Source organism: Pinus tabuliformis, chromosome 7 (genome assembly GCF_031772625.1).
Source record: "Pinus tabuliformis cultivar Carrire ecotype Pingquan chromosome 7, CPIR1, whole genome shotgun sequence".
In the NCBI taxonomy this organism is placed as follows: domain Eukaryota; kingdom Viridiplantae; phylum Streptophyta; class Pinopsida; order Pinales; family Pinaceae; genus Pinus; species Pinus tabuliformis.
Window position 1 is genome coordinate 818,498,415 of NC_142293.1, and position 15,471 is coordinate 818,513,885.

Sequence of the window (15,471 nt, forward strand, 5' to 3'; positions counted from 1 at the left end):
TGTGAGACTTTACAGTTTTCAACATTTAATGATTAAATTTAATTGAAACAACAGTAAGCCAATGCACTTTATAACTAGGTCCAAGAACACAGTTAAGGCTATCCTCAATAGGAAAACAACTTGCAAAATTACCATCTCTTCCCAATCCAAACCTAGGATGTTTGTGGTCACTATGAATAACAATAATGACAAACATGAGTCTAAACAGATTAATTCAAACAATAGTAACTACCATATCAACATCTTAACTAGAAAATGAACAAGGTGACACTTTTTATAGTTGAAATTTCTCTTAGAGCTTCCTTCATGTTTGAAGAGTGTTAGCAATAGGAATAACAACAGTATTGACATTAGGTCTCTTAGTTTCCAAAGAACGCAAATGAGAATTGAAGGATAGCCCCAAAGAAAACAAGCAATGTAGAATTACCTAAAGCATTACAGTAAAGCATAAGTAGAGGGGTCTGTTCATAGTACTAGAAGGTGGAAACCTATGGAAGACAAGAAATGCAAAAGTTTATGAAGCATTACAGTCAACAATAAATATACGGGTCTGCTCAAATGATAACAATGTAGAAACCCAAATGATATTCTGGGAAAATTTGATACTAAAATTGATGCCAAGACACTAACATCCTTTACAATTTCCCATGTGGACCTATGAGTTATGCCCACATAACCTCCAAAGTGAAGCAAGGTTACACCCTGTCAACGAGCCCAATCCCACTTCGAACACATACAGCCAGAACCCAAATAAAATAAATCCCAGTTCAATTCCTATCGGGTCCGCCTTTTCACAAATATTATTGTGTTAATTCTCCACTGTTGATCTTATCGTTCAATCTGACGGTTGTTGGTTTACCCGATCAACCAACCTAATCAGTGATCCTCCACTGTTTGATTGAAGCACACCTGATACAACAGTCAACATTGATATCAGACGGGGATCATGCACGATGTTTACCCACCCTTACGGAGATGATAAGGAATATAAATCCTTGATCTATATATTTTTGGGTCCGTTTTTGAAATTAAAGTTTGATCACTTTATGACCTAAAATCCATTGGATATAAGAGGCCATCAAATCGATGGTTTGCGGGACTTCAACTAGCACATGGTTTAAAAACGGCTTAACTCCCACATTTTACCGTGGTCTAAGAGGTGGAATATGAGATCGACGGCTAGGAGCAAGTGCGGGGCTTCACCCACGATGAAGAAATCCGTATAATCCTACCCGCGCAGTTGCTGATCACTGTCAAATCTGTCAGCCAATGGACGGTCCTAACTTATTTTTGGGTTTCTTCACGAATTTAGCAGGTTCCACCAAGACTTAGCACTTTCGCTAAGTTAGTCGGTCTCTAAACTATATACTCTGGTTTCTTAAAATATATCCAGGCTCTTAACTATTCACTGTAAATACAGAGGATTTAGCCTACGATCTATGAAACCAATCACATAACAAAAGATCATGCAAAACAAGCTTTGTACACAAACTCCTTTTATTCATAACAGTCTTTACATAATGTACAGAACATCTTGTGCTCTGATCTGTTCTCTCTTCTACTTAGCTCTCTCTACACTATCTAACCTCTATGTAACACACTCTGCCTACTCTAACACACTCAATACTAAATTACACAAAGAAATACACAATCCACATTGTATTCATATTGATAAATATTTACAGAAGGAACAATCACACTCGACTATTTCATTTATGCTCTTGCTCATCCATTCTATCTTTCCATCTGAATCTAACCCCTCACTCATTCTAAAAGATTACAATTTATACAAAATGCGGATTCATGAACCCATTTAGTTCAAATCCAGAAATATCTCATTCTTCCCTAAAGAACCTCTCCACTCCACTCTTTTCTCAAACAAATGCTAATTTAAGCTTTCAAATCCCTCATATCCTATTCAAACTAGATAATCTAACTGCTTGGCTTGATCTCCACGCAGGGAGGATAAATCAGCTACTTATAAGGTTTTCTGCTCAGATTTTGACAACAAATAAAACACTCTCATACATTTAAATTAATAAAATTAATTAATCTCTTGTCTTCCAACCCTTTGTTAGCCACAAAATGTGATCATGCCATCACATTGCTGACTAGGTCTAAATGCTCCTGCATCAGGCTCCCAAAGTTGAAAGTTTTCATGACCTCCTCATCATGTGTTTCTTCTGTTGATCATCCAGTATCCCAAACTTTACTTTGTAACTGGTCATCACTTCCATCATGCTACTGATTCATTTCTTCTGCCACTGTCACTTCTGTTGTTCCAGGATTCCAAATCTTATGTTGTTGTTATCCTCCTGCCTTGCTGATATAAACTTCTTTTGTTAATTTCTCTTCCTTTCTGTCTCTCTTCTTAACTGACTTCATCTTCCACACTTTCTCAATTTCCTCTTTAAAATTTGTTCTTAGTTGAACTCCACTGACATCTGTTTGTTGTACATTCTCCCTTACCATAGAAATTATGAAATTTCTGTCCAATTCTTCTTCACCTCTGCAATTTACAAACTGTTTCTTGTACTCTACAGCTTCCCTTTCATTATCATTCAAGATAATCTTCCCCTTTACCTTATCAGGTTCATCTAATAACTTTTCCAGTAATTTGAATCTTCCATCATCTCCAATAAGAATATCATTTGCATATGACTCCTCTTTCCTATATAAAACTGAATTTCTGCCATAATTATCAGATTTAAAGTTACTATGGATTTCTGTCTCCAAAGGTAACTCTTCCATCAAGTCCTTATACTAATCCTCTGCAAAATTTACAAAAATTTCAATAAACTTCATTTGAGCACTTTCTTGTGTTGAAAATGCAACAAGATGATGGAGCTTAGTGGAAAGGAGTTGCCTTCACTAAGTGGGCCCGCAGGCTATTTTTGGCGCAAAGTCTATTTTTAGACTATGTCTATTTTTAGACATATCGATCATGGTCTATGAGTTGCAGGATGTTGTTTATGGATGATTGGTGATGTTGGGAAAAATAGATGGACTTCTATTTTTGGTTCATAGCGGAGTGATCAGAGTCTATTTTTAGACTGCCAGGCTAAAAATAGAAACAGTCAAATATTATTAGACCTTAGTAATATTTGGACTCTAAACATTATCTTATTCTCTTGGAGCACTTCAGTTTGAGCTACGGATGTGGCACATGCAGCTGACAAAAGGAATCACGTGGTTTCTTATGTGTTAGTTGAGCTATTGCATGGAGGACTTCAGTTAGAACTCATGCATGTGAGTTCTGTGGAGTTGGATGTGGAGTTGATGGAGTTGTGTTCAGATTGACTTAGTTGAACTAGTTGTATTTAGTCTAACTAAAGAATACACTAGTGATGAGTTGTGTGAATTGATTATTAATTAATTCACTAATTATTAACTCATAAAGAAACTAAAGAATACATCAGTTAACTCAGTGCATGGACAGTTCAACAGAGATAGGTGTTAGAGGTAAGTGAAAGGGTGAGTTGTGACTATCAGTTGTGCATGAGATTTGCACATGCATGGATTTGAGTAATGCCAATGAGGACTGCGTAGTGTGGGCCAATACCAAGGAAATTGTAGCTTGTGCTCACGTGATTTTCACTCTGATTTGTGCAGTGGAGGCAGGAAAAGCAGCGGAGGAGATTTGAACCTGTGACTTGTTCGGATCTGAGCTAGTTTTGTGTGTAACACGTGGAGATAGTGCTGGATACTTGTGAGGAGTATTGTACTATGTATTGTTACATGTTCTCAATCATTATAATATACAGATAGTGTGGGGTTTTCAGCTGTATGCTTTCCCCAGGTTACATGCTGTGTTAATGTGTGCAGGCGATTGATGTTTCAGTGTTTTTGATGTTGCTAAATTGATGATCAACGTAGAGGAGGTTATGTATTATGCAATAGTGTATAATCAGGATAATCTCTGTGAATAAGTGTTTATTATTCAAATTCCTACATGGTATCAGAGCTGGTTGATTTGTAGAAAAAGTTCTACAGGATATCAAAGCGAGGATTGATCGTCAGATCTATTATTCAGGAAGTGATTACGTTTTATTTCTTCAGGAAGAGTCTGTAATCGGGCTAGGTAGCCTCTGGATTCATCCTTCTCTTGGAAGGTGAGATATCCAGTGAATGCCCATATAGTCGATCTTGTACGAGAAATACTTTGTTCTCGCGAATTTTAGATCATAAGTGGTTGAGTTTTGAGCTGGTGGAATGGCGCTCGAGGATAAAACTCAAAAACATTAAGTGTGAGAATGGAGACAGTATGCCCCAGTATCTCACGAAGTTCACCCAGTGCCGGGATGAGCTGGGAAGTGTGGGGGTGACTGTTAATGATGAGGACTTGGTGAGGTTGGCTCTCCTTGGTCTTCCGAAGAGTTGGCATTCCTATCAGGACTCTGTCAATGGTCGAGAGAAATTGCCAGTATGGGAGAGACTTTGGTTAGATCTTGTGCAGGAGGAGATCAGATGGAGCACCAAAGACAGTTCTTCATGCATGCATGATGAGGAGAACTGTGCCTTAGCGAGTAATGCGAAGAAGGGGAAGGAGAAGGGTTCTCTTTCTGAATCCAGTTCTTCCAATGATGGGAAGAAGGTTGACAAATCGAAAGTGAGATGCTTTCGTTGTCATGAGTTGGGCCATTATGCTACTAATTGCCCAAAGAAGAAGTCCAAGAAGGGATCCGGGGAATGATCTGAAGTTGAGGCACTTGCTTCACAGTTCGAGATGGATTTCACACTCTTCGCAATCATGGTTTCATCCATGGTGGGAAGTGGTTGGTTTCTTGACAGTGGAGCTTCTTTCCACATGACCGATGACAAGAGTTTGTTCAGTGCTTTGGAGGAGAAAGATCTCCAGATACTCATAGCGATGGGTAATGATGAGAAGTATAGTGTCTTAGGTGTAGGCACGGTTATTTTTCAGAGGGAGCATGGAGCTCTCCTTACCTTGACCGATGTCAAGTATGTACCAGGACTGAAGAGAAACTTGGTGTCGATCGCAATGCTAGAAGATGGAGGCTATGATGTAGTCTTCAGTAAGGGAAAGGTTTTCCATAGACACATCATCACTAGACAGGTGAAGCAGATTAGTTCACGGGTCAAGAACCTGTATGCTCTTGAGGTTCAAGATGCATGCAAAGCCTTGAGCAGCAAGGCAACTGATGTAGACTTGGTGGTTGAGAGGGAGCGTATATTACCTTTCAACATGCAGAGCCAGAAGATGTCTCAGACAATTTTGGAGGAGCCACGATTGGTGCAGCAGCTTCAATGGTTGTGGAGCAGCCACAACAAGGGAAGCTGAGAGGAGATCGAGTAGAGGCATCTACTCATGTAGAGACCTCCAGTAGGGGGAAACTTCGAGCCAGGTGGGCTGAGGGATCACATGCAGCCATGCCTCCAGGTAGGAGGTGGGGTGATGTGGATTGATCGTCCCAAGGAGGACGGGCAGGATCCTTGAGGTACCCAACCTCTTGGATGAGACCTTGCTACGAGAGCCTCAATGTGGAGTAGTAGGAACTGACTGATTGGGTAGAGACAGATGCGGATGGAGAGGCAGAGAGAGCGACAGTGTAGGGAATCCCAGGACAGCGCATAGCTAGCAGGCTGCAGCAATGCGAGAGGCACAAGTGTTTTGCACAGTGCTAGGTGGCACAGAGAAGTGTGCAATGGTGCAAGATGCATGAAGATGTTGCAGTAGCACAGATGTCAAAGAGGGAGCACTTGTCAGCACCAGGTAGAGCTTCAGCATCAGAGTATGTTCCTAGCCCAACAGAGTGGTCAGTTGGGAGTGTTTCTGTTCCAAGTGTTGTTGGAGCAAGTGGACCGGGAAAATGTGTTGCATGCAGACCATTCTAGAGTTGCAGGATAAGGGTTGCAGATAATCCATATCTTTTTGAGAGGGAGTGTTGAAAATGCAACAAGATGATGGAACTTAGTGGAAAGGAGTCTCCTTCACTAAGTGGGCCCGCAGGCTATTTTTGGCGCAAAGTCTATTTTTAGACTATGTCTATTTTTAGACATATGGATGATGGTCTATGAGTTGCAGGATGTTGTTTATGGATGATTGATGATGTTGGGAAAAATAGATGGACTTCTATTTTTGGTTCACAACGGAGTGATCAGAGTCTATTTTTAGACTGCCAGGCTAAAAATAGAAATAGTCAAATATTATTAGCCCTTAGTAATATTTGGACTGTAAACATTATCTTATTCTGATGGAGCACTTCAGTTCGAGATACGGATGTGGAAAATGCAGCTGAAAAAAGGAATCACGTGGTTTCTTATGTGTTAGTTGAGCTATTGCATGGAGGACTTCAGTTAGAACTCATGCATGTGGGTTCTGTGTAGTTGGATGTGGAGTTGATGGAGTTGTGTTCAGTTTGACTTAAATGAACTAGTTGTATTTACTCTAACTAAAGAATACACTAGTGATGAGTTGTGTGAATTGATTATTAATTAATTCACTAATTATTAACTCATAAAGAAACTAAAGAATACATCAGTTAACTCAGTGCATGGACAGTTCAACAGAGACAGGTGTTAGAGGTAAGTGAAAGGGTGAGTTGTGACTATCAGTTGTGCATGAGATTTGCACATGCATGGATTTGAGTAATGCGAATGAGGACTGCGTAGTGTGGGCCAATACCAAGGAAATTGTAGCTTGTGCTCACGTGATTTTCACTTTGATTTGTGCAGTGGAGGTAGGAAAAGCAGCGGAGGAGATTTGAACCTGTGACTTGTTCGGATCTGAGCTAGTTTTGTGTGTAACATGTGGAGATAGTGCTGGATACTTGTGAGGAGTATTGTACTATGTATTGTTACATGTTCTCAATCATTATAATATACAAATAGTGTGGGGTTTTCAGTTGTATGCTTTCCCTGGGTTACATGTTGTGTTAATGTGTGCAGGCGATTGATGTTTCATTGTTTTTGATGTTGCTAAATTAATGATCAACGTAGAGGAGGTTATGTATTATGCATGTATTCCGCAATAGTGTATAATCGGGATAATCTCTATGAATAAGTGTTTATTATTCAAAATTTCTACATCTTGTTCATTACAGAATATTCCCTGTTTTGACACAAAAATGTCATTCAAAAATTCAAGAATTAAATTCTCCTGAAATATATCATTGTGAACTATCCTTTCAACTTTTGTACAACTAATTAATGTTGTTTCATATTCACCTACAATAGAAACAAAATTCTGGTTTTCTAAAGCTTCTTCATGGTTTACAGATTCATAAAAATATTCCACTTTAAAATCATAGAATTCCTGAACTTTTGTATTTGTCAACATCATATATTCTTACAAATTTTCCACGTTGTCCGGATCTTCTACTGAAGATAATTCATCCTGGTTATCATCACAAATTTCCATTTGTTTGTCTTCAGCTTCCCTAATCATGAAAATTTCCCTGTCAATACCATCATTCTCAAAATTATTAAATACATGCTCAAAATATCCTTCTAATTCATCTATTTCCTCAAACAGTTTCACTTCTTCATCAACATGCATAAGCGCATTGTCCAATTGTTGTTCATCACCTGTCAAACCTGAAAATATACACATCATGTCAGTTTCAAAAATACAAGGCTTTTCATCTGAACTCTCATTGACCAGACCTTCATGCTCCTTTGAACTATTCAGATAGTTCACTAATTTATTGGGAAATTCTTCCTTAACATCTCTGATTTCCTTTTCATCAAAGAAAACTTCTCGGACTACAGCTTCTTGACTTCGCTTTACAATTTCATCATAAGTCTGCATAACATCCCCCTATCCTTCACAATTTTCCCCAGCACTCAGTTTATCCAAATAAGACAATAACGTCTCCTTCTCTTCTATGATAAGACTTTGATCTTTCAAAGATTTGCTTGACTTAATTTCTTCAGCTGAGTTCTTTGTTTCAGCTTCGCTTCTCTTCACTTCACAACCCTACAATGCACTAGCTTCTCTCCCTCTGTCCATTTTCCATTGGTTTTCTATCCATGTTAATATTCCTTCTAGCATGATCCAATAAGTTTTCACTAAGATAAGACACAACCATTTACTCATACCTTTTAATTTTATCCACCAATCGAAGTCTTGAAAATCTTCTTGCATCTCCTTTTTTGTTTTTTCTTGTCTCTGCCTCTTTCACACTGTCAACTTCATTTGGCTTCCTACTTACAACTTTACATTCACACAAATAATTAATCCCAAAATTATGATATTCTCTTTCCTGTGAAGATGCTACCAGCACCTTTCTCTCATGTTGATTTGTATAGATCATCTCTTCATCACTATCATCATTGTCATCACTATCTCCTTCCCCAAGAAATGATCCTTTCTTTGGTTCACAAATATATTCTACTCATTCATCCTCAACTTTTCGAAGCATTAATTTCTCAACAAACAATTCTCTGACAAGCCACTTAACTCTTTTCCCCACATAAATTCCTTGTTTCAAATCTTCTCTAATTCGTTTCTGTGCCAGCTTCTTCAAATGACTAATTTCTGCCTTCATCTTAGCCAACTCTATGTCTATTTCTTCTTTACTCATTCTTTTGAGTCCAACTGCTTTGGCACTCTTCTTCCTCTGTCCGTGACTTTCCTCTGTACCCCTGTTATGACTATCAATAGTCAATTCCATTTTTTCCTCTGGTGAGCTTCTCTTGTTCACTGGTGAGCTGCAACTAGCCCTTTCTTTCATCTGTAACAAGTCTCCTTCATGCCTCACCAAACTTTTCTGAGTTTAGCCTTTTGGCTTTTATTGGTTCTTTCCTCAAACCTTTCATTGACTAGCAATTCTACCCAACACTCCTCTTGCTAGAATTGTTATCTTTAATACAACTCTACCCACAATCACAATTGTGGAGCTGCCCCAACAACTTATATGCAACCGCAGTTGGAAGTTGTTCTCAACTTGTTTTGAACACTCCTTGTTCTAGGCTGTTGCATCTTCAATTGCTCACTTCTTTCTTTCATTCAGTAATTTCATTTACTGTTGGGTATTGTCACCTTTACTCATCTGAGAGGTCTTCTTGCTTCATCTTCTTTAACATAGCTCATGTTCTATGATGCTGATACAATTCATTCTACCTTCCAACAATTTTGCTGCTTCCATTTTCCTGTACAATCTTATCTCAAGATACATCAAAGTACCTTTCAAACCTACCAATTTTCCTTCAAAGATGTCTTAAAACTAATTCCTATTCCATCAGTTAAATCTTTGCCAAATGATTCATCTGTTCACTATTTCATTTAAACGTTTCCATTCAAAAGACTCCATATAGTCAGCAAATATTCTTCATCCTAAGATTAAGATTCAATTTGAAATTCACCTATATTTACAAATTCATGACACGCTACAAATTCCTTCTAATAATCTTTTGTAAGCAAATCCTGTCTTGCTTCTGCAAATTCCAAAATTCATTCCTTGTAGTGGTTCTTCTTTCAGATCTATCAAACCCAATCTCCGTTCTTTCAACCATCAATATAATTGTCTTCAACAATACTTTAAGCAATTCTTAATCATTAAAATTCTTAAAATCATTTAAATGATTTCAGTAATAGAAATCCACTCTTCTATTTGACTTTAAATTCAAAACCTTTTACTTCAATTTACCTTTTAAATCAAACCAATCATTCATTCAACTTACAAGAAGATTTCATTTTCCTGAAAGGAAAACATCTTCTCCTATGAAATTTCACTCCCTTGTTGTTCTTCAGACATTCAAAACAAATCTATGTAAATCACAAAATAAATCTTCTTACGAGATCTACAATATCCTGTAGTAATTTTGACTTTGCTTCTTTGTCACGGCTACTTGCTGAGAATAAAATTCAGCCCTTCAACCAAACTCTACAGAGCATTGGTCTAGCTCTGATACCAAAAATGATGCCAGGATACTGATATCCTTTACAATGTCCCATGTGGACCTATGATTTATGCCCACATAACCTCCAAAGTGAAGCAAGTTACACCCTGTCAACGAGCCCTGTCCCACTTCGATTGCATACAGTCGGAACCTAGATAAAATAAATGCCAGTTCAATTCTTATCAGGTCTGCCTTTTCACAAATATTATTGTCTTAATTCTTTGTTGTTGATCTTACCCTTCAATCCAATGGTTGCTGGTTCACCCGATCAACCAACCTCATCGGTGATCCTCCACCATTTGATCGAAGCACACTTGATCCAACGGTCAACAGTGATATCGGACGAGGATCATGCGCGATGTTTACCCGCCCTTATGGAGCTGATAATGAATATAAATCCTTGATCTATAGATTTTTGCATCCGTTTTTAAATTAAAGTTCGATCACTTTATGACGTGATATCTATTGGATATAAGAGGTCATCAAATCGATGGTTTGCAGGACATCAACTAGCACATGGTTTAAAAATGGCTTAACTCCTGCAATTGATTATGATTTAAGAGGTTGAATGTGAGATTGACGACTAGGACCAAGTGCGGGGCTTCAGCCGCGATCAAGAAATTCGTACACTTCTACCCCTACAGTTGTTGATCATTGTCGGATTTGTCAGCCAATAGACAGTCCTAATTAGTTTTGGGGTTTCTCCATGAATTTAACAGGTTCCACCAAGACTTAGTGCTTCTTCCAGGTTAGTCGGTCTCTAAACTATATACTTTGGTTTCTTAAAACATATCCAGGCTCTTAACTGTTCACTATAATTACAAAGGATTCAATCTACGATCTATGAAACCAATCACATAACAAAAGATCATGCAAAACAAGCTTTGTACACAAACTCCTTTTATTCATAACAGTATTTACATAATGGATAGAACATCTCGTTCTCTGATCAATTCTCTCTTCTACTTAGCTGTTGCTACACTATCTAACATCTACATAACACACTTTGCCTACTCTAACACATTCAATACTAAATTACACAAAGAAATACACAATCCACACTATACTCATATTGAGAAATATTTACAGAAGGAACAATCACACTCGACTGTTTTAATTCTGCCCTCAATCATCCATCCCATCTTTCCATCTGAATCTAATCCCTCACTCATTCCAAAATATTACAATTTATACAAAATGCAGATTCATGAAACCATTTAGTTCAGATCTAGAAATCTCTCATTCTTCCCTAAATAATCTCTTCACTCCACTATTTTCTCAAACAAATGCTAATTTAAGCTTTCAAATCCATCATAGCCTATTCAAACAAGATAATCTACTGCTTGGCTTGATCTCGACGCAGGGAGGATCAATTAGCTAATTATACCCTTTTCTACTCAGATTTTGACAACAAATAAAACACTCTCATACATTTAAATTAATTAATCTCTTTTCTTCCAACCCTTTGTTAGCCACAATATGTGATCATACCATCACATTTCTGACTAGGTCTAAATGCTCCTGCATCCGACTCCCAAAGTCGAAAGTTTTCATGACCTCCTGGTCATGTGTTTCTTCTGTTGATCATCCAGTATCCCAAACTCTACGTTGTCACTAGTCATCAACTCCATCATGCTTCTGATTCATTTCTTCTTCCATTGTCACTTCTGTTCTTCCAGGATTCCAAATCTTATGTTGTTGATGTCCACCTGCCTTGCTGATACAAACTTCTTTTGTTAATTTCTCTTCCTTGTTGTCTCTCTTCTTAACTGACTTCATCTTCCACACTTTCTCAATTTCCTCTTTACAATTTGTTCTTAGCTGAACTACACTGGCATCTATCTGTTGTACATTCTCCCTTACCATAGAAATTATGAAATTTTTGTCCAATTCTTCTTCACCTCTACAATTTACAAACTGTTGCTTGTACTCTACAGCCTCCCTTTCATTATCTTTAAATATAATCTTCCCTTTTATCTTATCAAGTTCATCTAATAACTTTTCCATTAATTTGAATCTTCCCTCATCTCCAATAAGCATATCATTTGCATATGACTCCTCTTTCCTATATAAAACTGAATTTCTGCCATAATTATCATATTTAAAGTTACTATGGATTTCTATCTCCACGAATAACTCTGCCATCAAGTCCTTATACTGATCCTCTACAAAATTTATAAAACTGTCAATAAACTTCATTTGAGCACTTTCCTGTTCATTACAAAATATTCCCTGTTTTGACACAAAAATGTCATTCAAGAATTCAAGAATTAAATTCTCCTGAAATATATCATTGTGAAGTATCCTTTCACCTTTTGTACAACTAATTAATGTTGTTTCATCTTCACCTACAACAGAAACAAAAATCTAGTTTTCTAAAGCTTCTTCATGGTTTACAGATTCATAAAAATATTCCACTTTAAAATCACAAAATTCCCGAACTTTTGTATTTGTCAACATCATCATACATTCTTTCACATTTTCCACACTGTCTGGATCTTCTACTAAAGATACTTCATTTTGGTTATCATCACAAATTTCCATTTTTTTGTCTTCAGCTTCCTTAATCATGGTAATTTCCCTGTCAATACCATCATTCTCAAAAGTATTAAATACATGCTCAAAATATCCTTCTTATTCAACTATTTCCTCAAATAGTTTCACTTCTTCATCAACATGCATAAGCACATTGTCCAATTGTTGTTCATCACCTGTCAAACCTGAAGATATACACATCATGTCAGTCTCAAAAATACAAGTCTCTTCATCTGAACTCTCATTGAACATACCTTCATGATCCTTTGAACTATTCGGATAGTTCACTAAGTTATTGAGAAATTCTTCCTCAACATCTTTGATTTCCTTTTCATCAAAGAAAACTTCTGGGACTGTAGCTTCTTGACTTTGCTTGACAATTTCATCATAAGTCTACATAACATCCCCCCGTCCTTCACAATTTTCTCCAACACTCAGTTTATCCAAATAAGACAACAATGTCTCCTTCTCTTCTATGATAAGACTTTGATCTTTCAAAAATTTCCTTGACTTAACTTCTTCAACTGATTTCTCTGTGTTAGATTCGCTTCTCTTCACTTCACAACCCTGCAATGCACTAACTTCTCTCTGTTTGTCCATTTTCCATTGGTTTTCTATCCATGTTAATATTCCTTCTAACATGATCCAATAAGTTTTCACTAAGAGAAGACACAACCATTTGCTCATACCTTTTAATTTTCTTCACCAATCGAAGTCTTGAAAGTCTTCCAGCATCTCCTTTTCTATTTTTCTTGTCTCTGCCTCTTTCACAGAGTCAACTACATTTGGCTGCATACCTACAACTTTACATTCACACAAATAATTAATCCCAAAATTATGAGATTCTCTTACTTGTGAATATGCTACCATCACCTTTCTCTCATGTTGATCTGTATAGATCATCTCTTTGTCACTATCATCACTGTCACCACTATCTCCTTCCCAAGGAGATATCCTTTCTCTGGTTCATAATGTATTCTACTCCTTCATCCTCAACTTTTCGAAGCATTAATTTCTCAGCAAACAATTCTCTGACGGGCCACTTAACACTTTTCCCCACATAAATTCCTTGTTTCAAATATTCTTTGATTCCTTTCTATACCAGCTTCTTCAAATGATTGTATTCTGCCTTCATCTCAGCCAACTCTATGTCCATTTCTTCTTTACTCATTCTTTTGAGTCCAGCTACTTTGGCACTCTTTTTCCTCTGTCTGTGACTTTCCTCTGTACCCCTGTTATGACTATCAATAGTCAATTCTATTTCTTCCTCTGGTGAGCTTCCCTTGTTCACTGGTGAGCCGCAACTAACCCTTTCTTTCATCTGTAACAAGTCTACTTCATGCCTCACCAAACTTTTCTGAGTTTAGCCTTTTGGCTTTTATTGGTTCTTTCCTCAAACCTTTCACTGACTAGCAATTCTACCCAGCACTTCTCTTGCTAGAATTGTTATCTTTAATACAACTCTACCCACAATCACAATTGTGGAGTTGCCTCAACAACTTCTACCCAACCGCAGTTGGAAGTTGTTCTCAACTTGTCTTGAACACTCCTTGTTCTAGGCTGCTGCATCTTCAATTTCTCACTTCCTTCTTTCATTCAGTAATTTCATTTACTGTTGGGTACTGTCACTTTTACTCATCTGAGAGTTCTTCTTGCTTCATCTTCTTTAACATAGCTCATGTTCTATGATGTTGATACAATTCATTCTACCTTCCAACAATTTTGCTGCTTCCATTGACTTGTACAATCTTATCTCAAGATACATCAAAGTACCTTTCAAACCTGCGAATTTTCCTTCAAAGATGTCTTAAAACTAATTCCCATTCCATTAGTTAATTCTTTGCCAAATGATTCATCTGTTCACTATTTCATTTAAACTTCTTCATTCAAAAGACTCCATATAGTCAACAACTATTCTTCATCTTAAGATTAAGATTCAATTTGAAATTCACCTATATTTACAAATTCATGAGACACTACAAATTCCTTCTGATAATATCTTGTAAGAAAATCCTGTCTTGCTTCTCCAAATTCCAAAATTCATTCCTTGTAGTGGTTCTTCTTTGAGATCTATCAAACCCAATCTCTATTCTTTCAACCATCAATATCATTGTCTTCATGATCCAAAATGGATCCTAGAACACTCTCTAAGTTTTCATGAACTCTATATAAATTATGCCAAAGATTCAAAGTCTTATAAAGATCAAGCTATCGGAGGGAATCCACAGACAGTTGCAATGGCGATCAGCACGGATCAACAAGGGTCGTCGATCTAGCGTGCAGAGTGGCAGACCATGGTAACATACGCTGACACCAACTAGCAAATGCAGGGGCAAATGGAGGCAATGGAGGTAGTTTCCGATATGCGATTAGGGACAAGTCTCTAATCGCATATCACAGGGAAAACCTCTCAGTGAAGAGAAGCCTTGAGCACCTAGACTTGAAATAATTACAAAATGCGGAAAATATTGTTTCGGTTCCATCGGAGCGGGATTCCACAAAATCAGCAGAATATCAGAGGGGCTTCGAGTGGTAAGCAGTTTCGACCGAGTTCCACTTGATGCCACACAGCGATCACCACGCGTCCGAGGGAAGAGAGAGAGAACCACTCACATCGGACGGGTAAACATCATGTTACTTAGCTGCCAAATATGAATGATGATCGTCATATCTGGGGCCCCTAGATCAACGACGGAGACGTGTTTTGATGGATGACCGAATTTGACAAGGTTTAAAGCGAGGTCACATAGGATTTGAAGTCCGATATGGATGATGCATTGGCAGAAGGTCGTGTTTCGTGGGCATTCTTGGAGCTAACGAAAAAATGGTTGTTTCAAATATGTCCAAGAGAACTGAAACTCATCCGTTATGAAATAGGTGGCCACCTCCCTGTGAGGCGTTATACAGTCACTGATTACACAGGACAGGGGGATTCAAACAGACAGAGGCAGGGGAACCAGAAAGCTAGGAAGTAGAAACGAATAGTTAAGAAGCAGATTGGCTTAAAACCCACAAACTGATAGAGAGAGAAGCAAGCAGTAAGCAAAGAGAGCAGTAGGCAGTAAGCTGAAA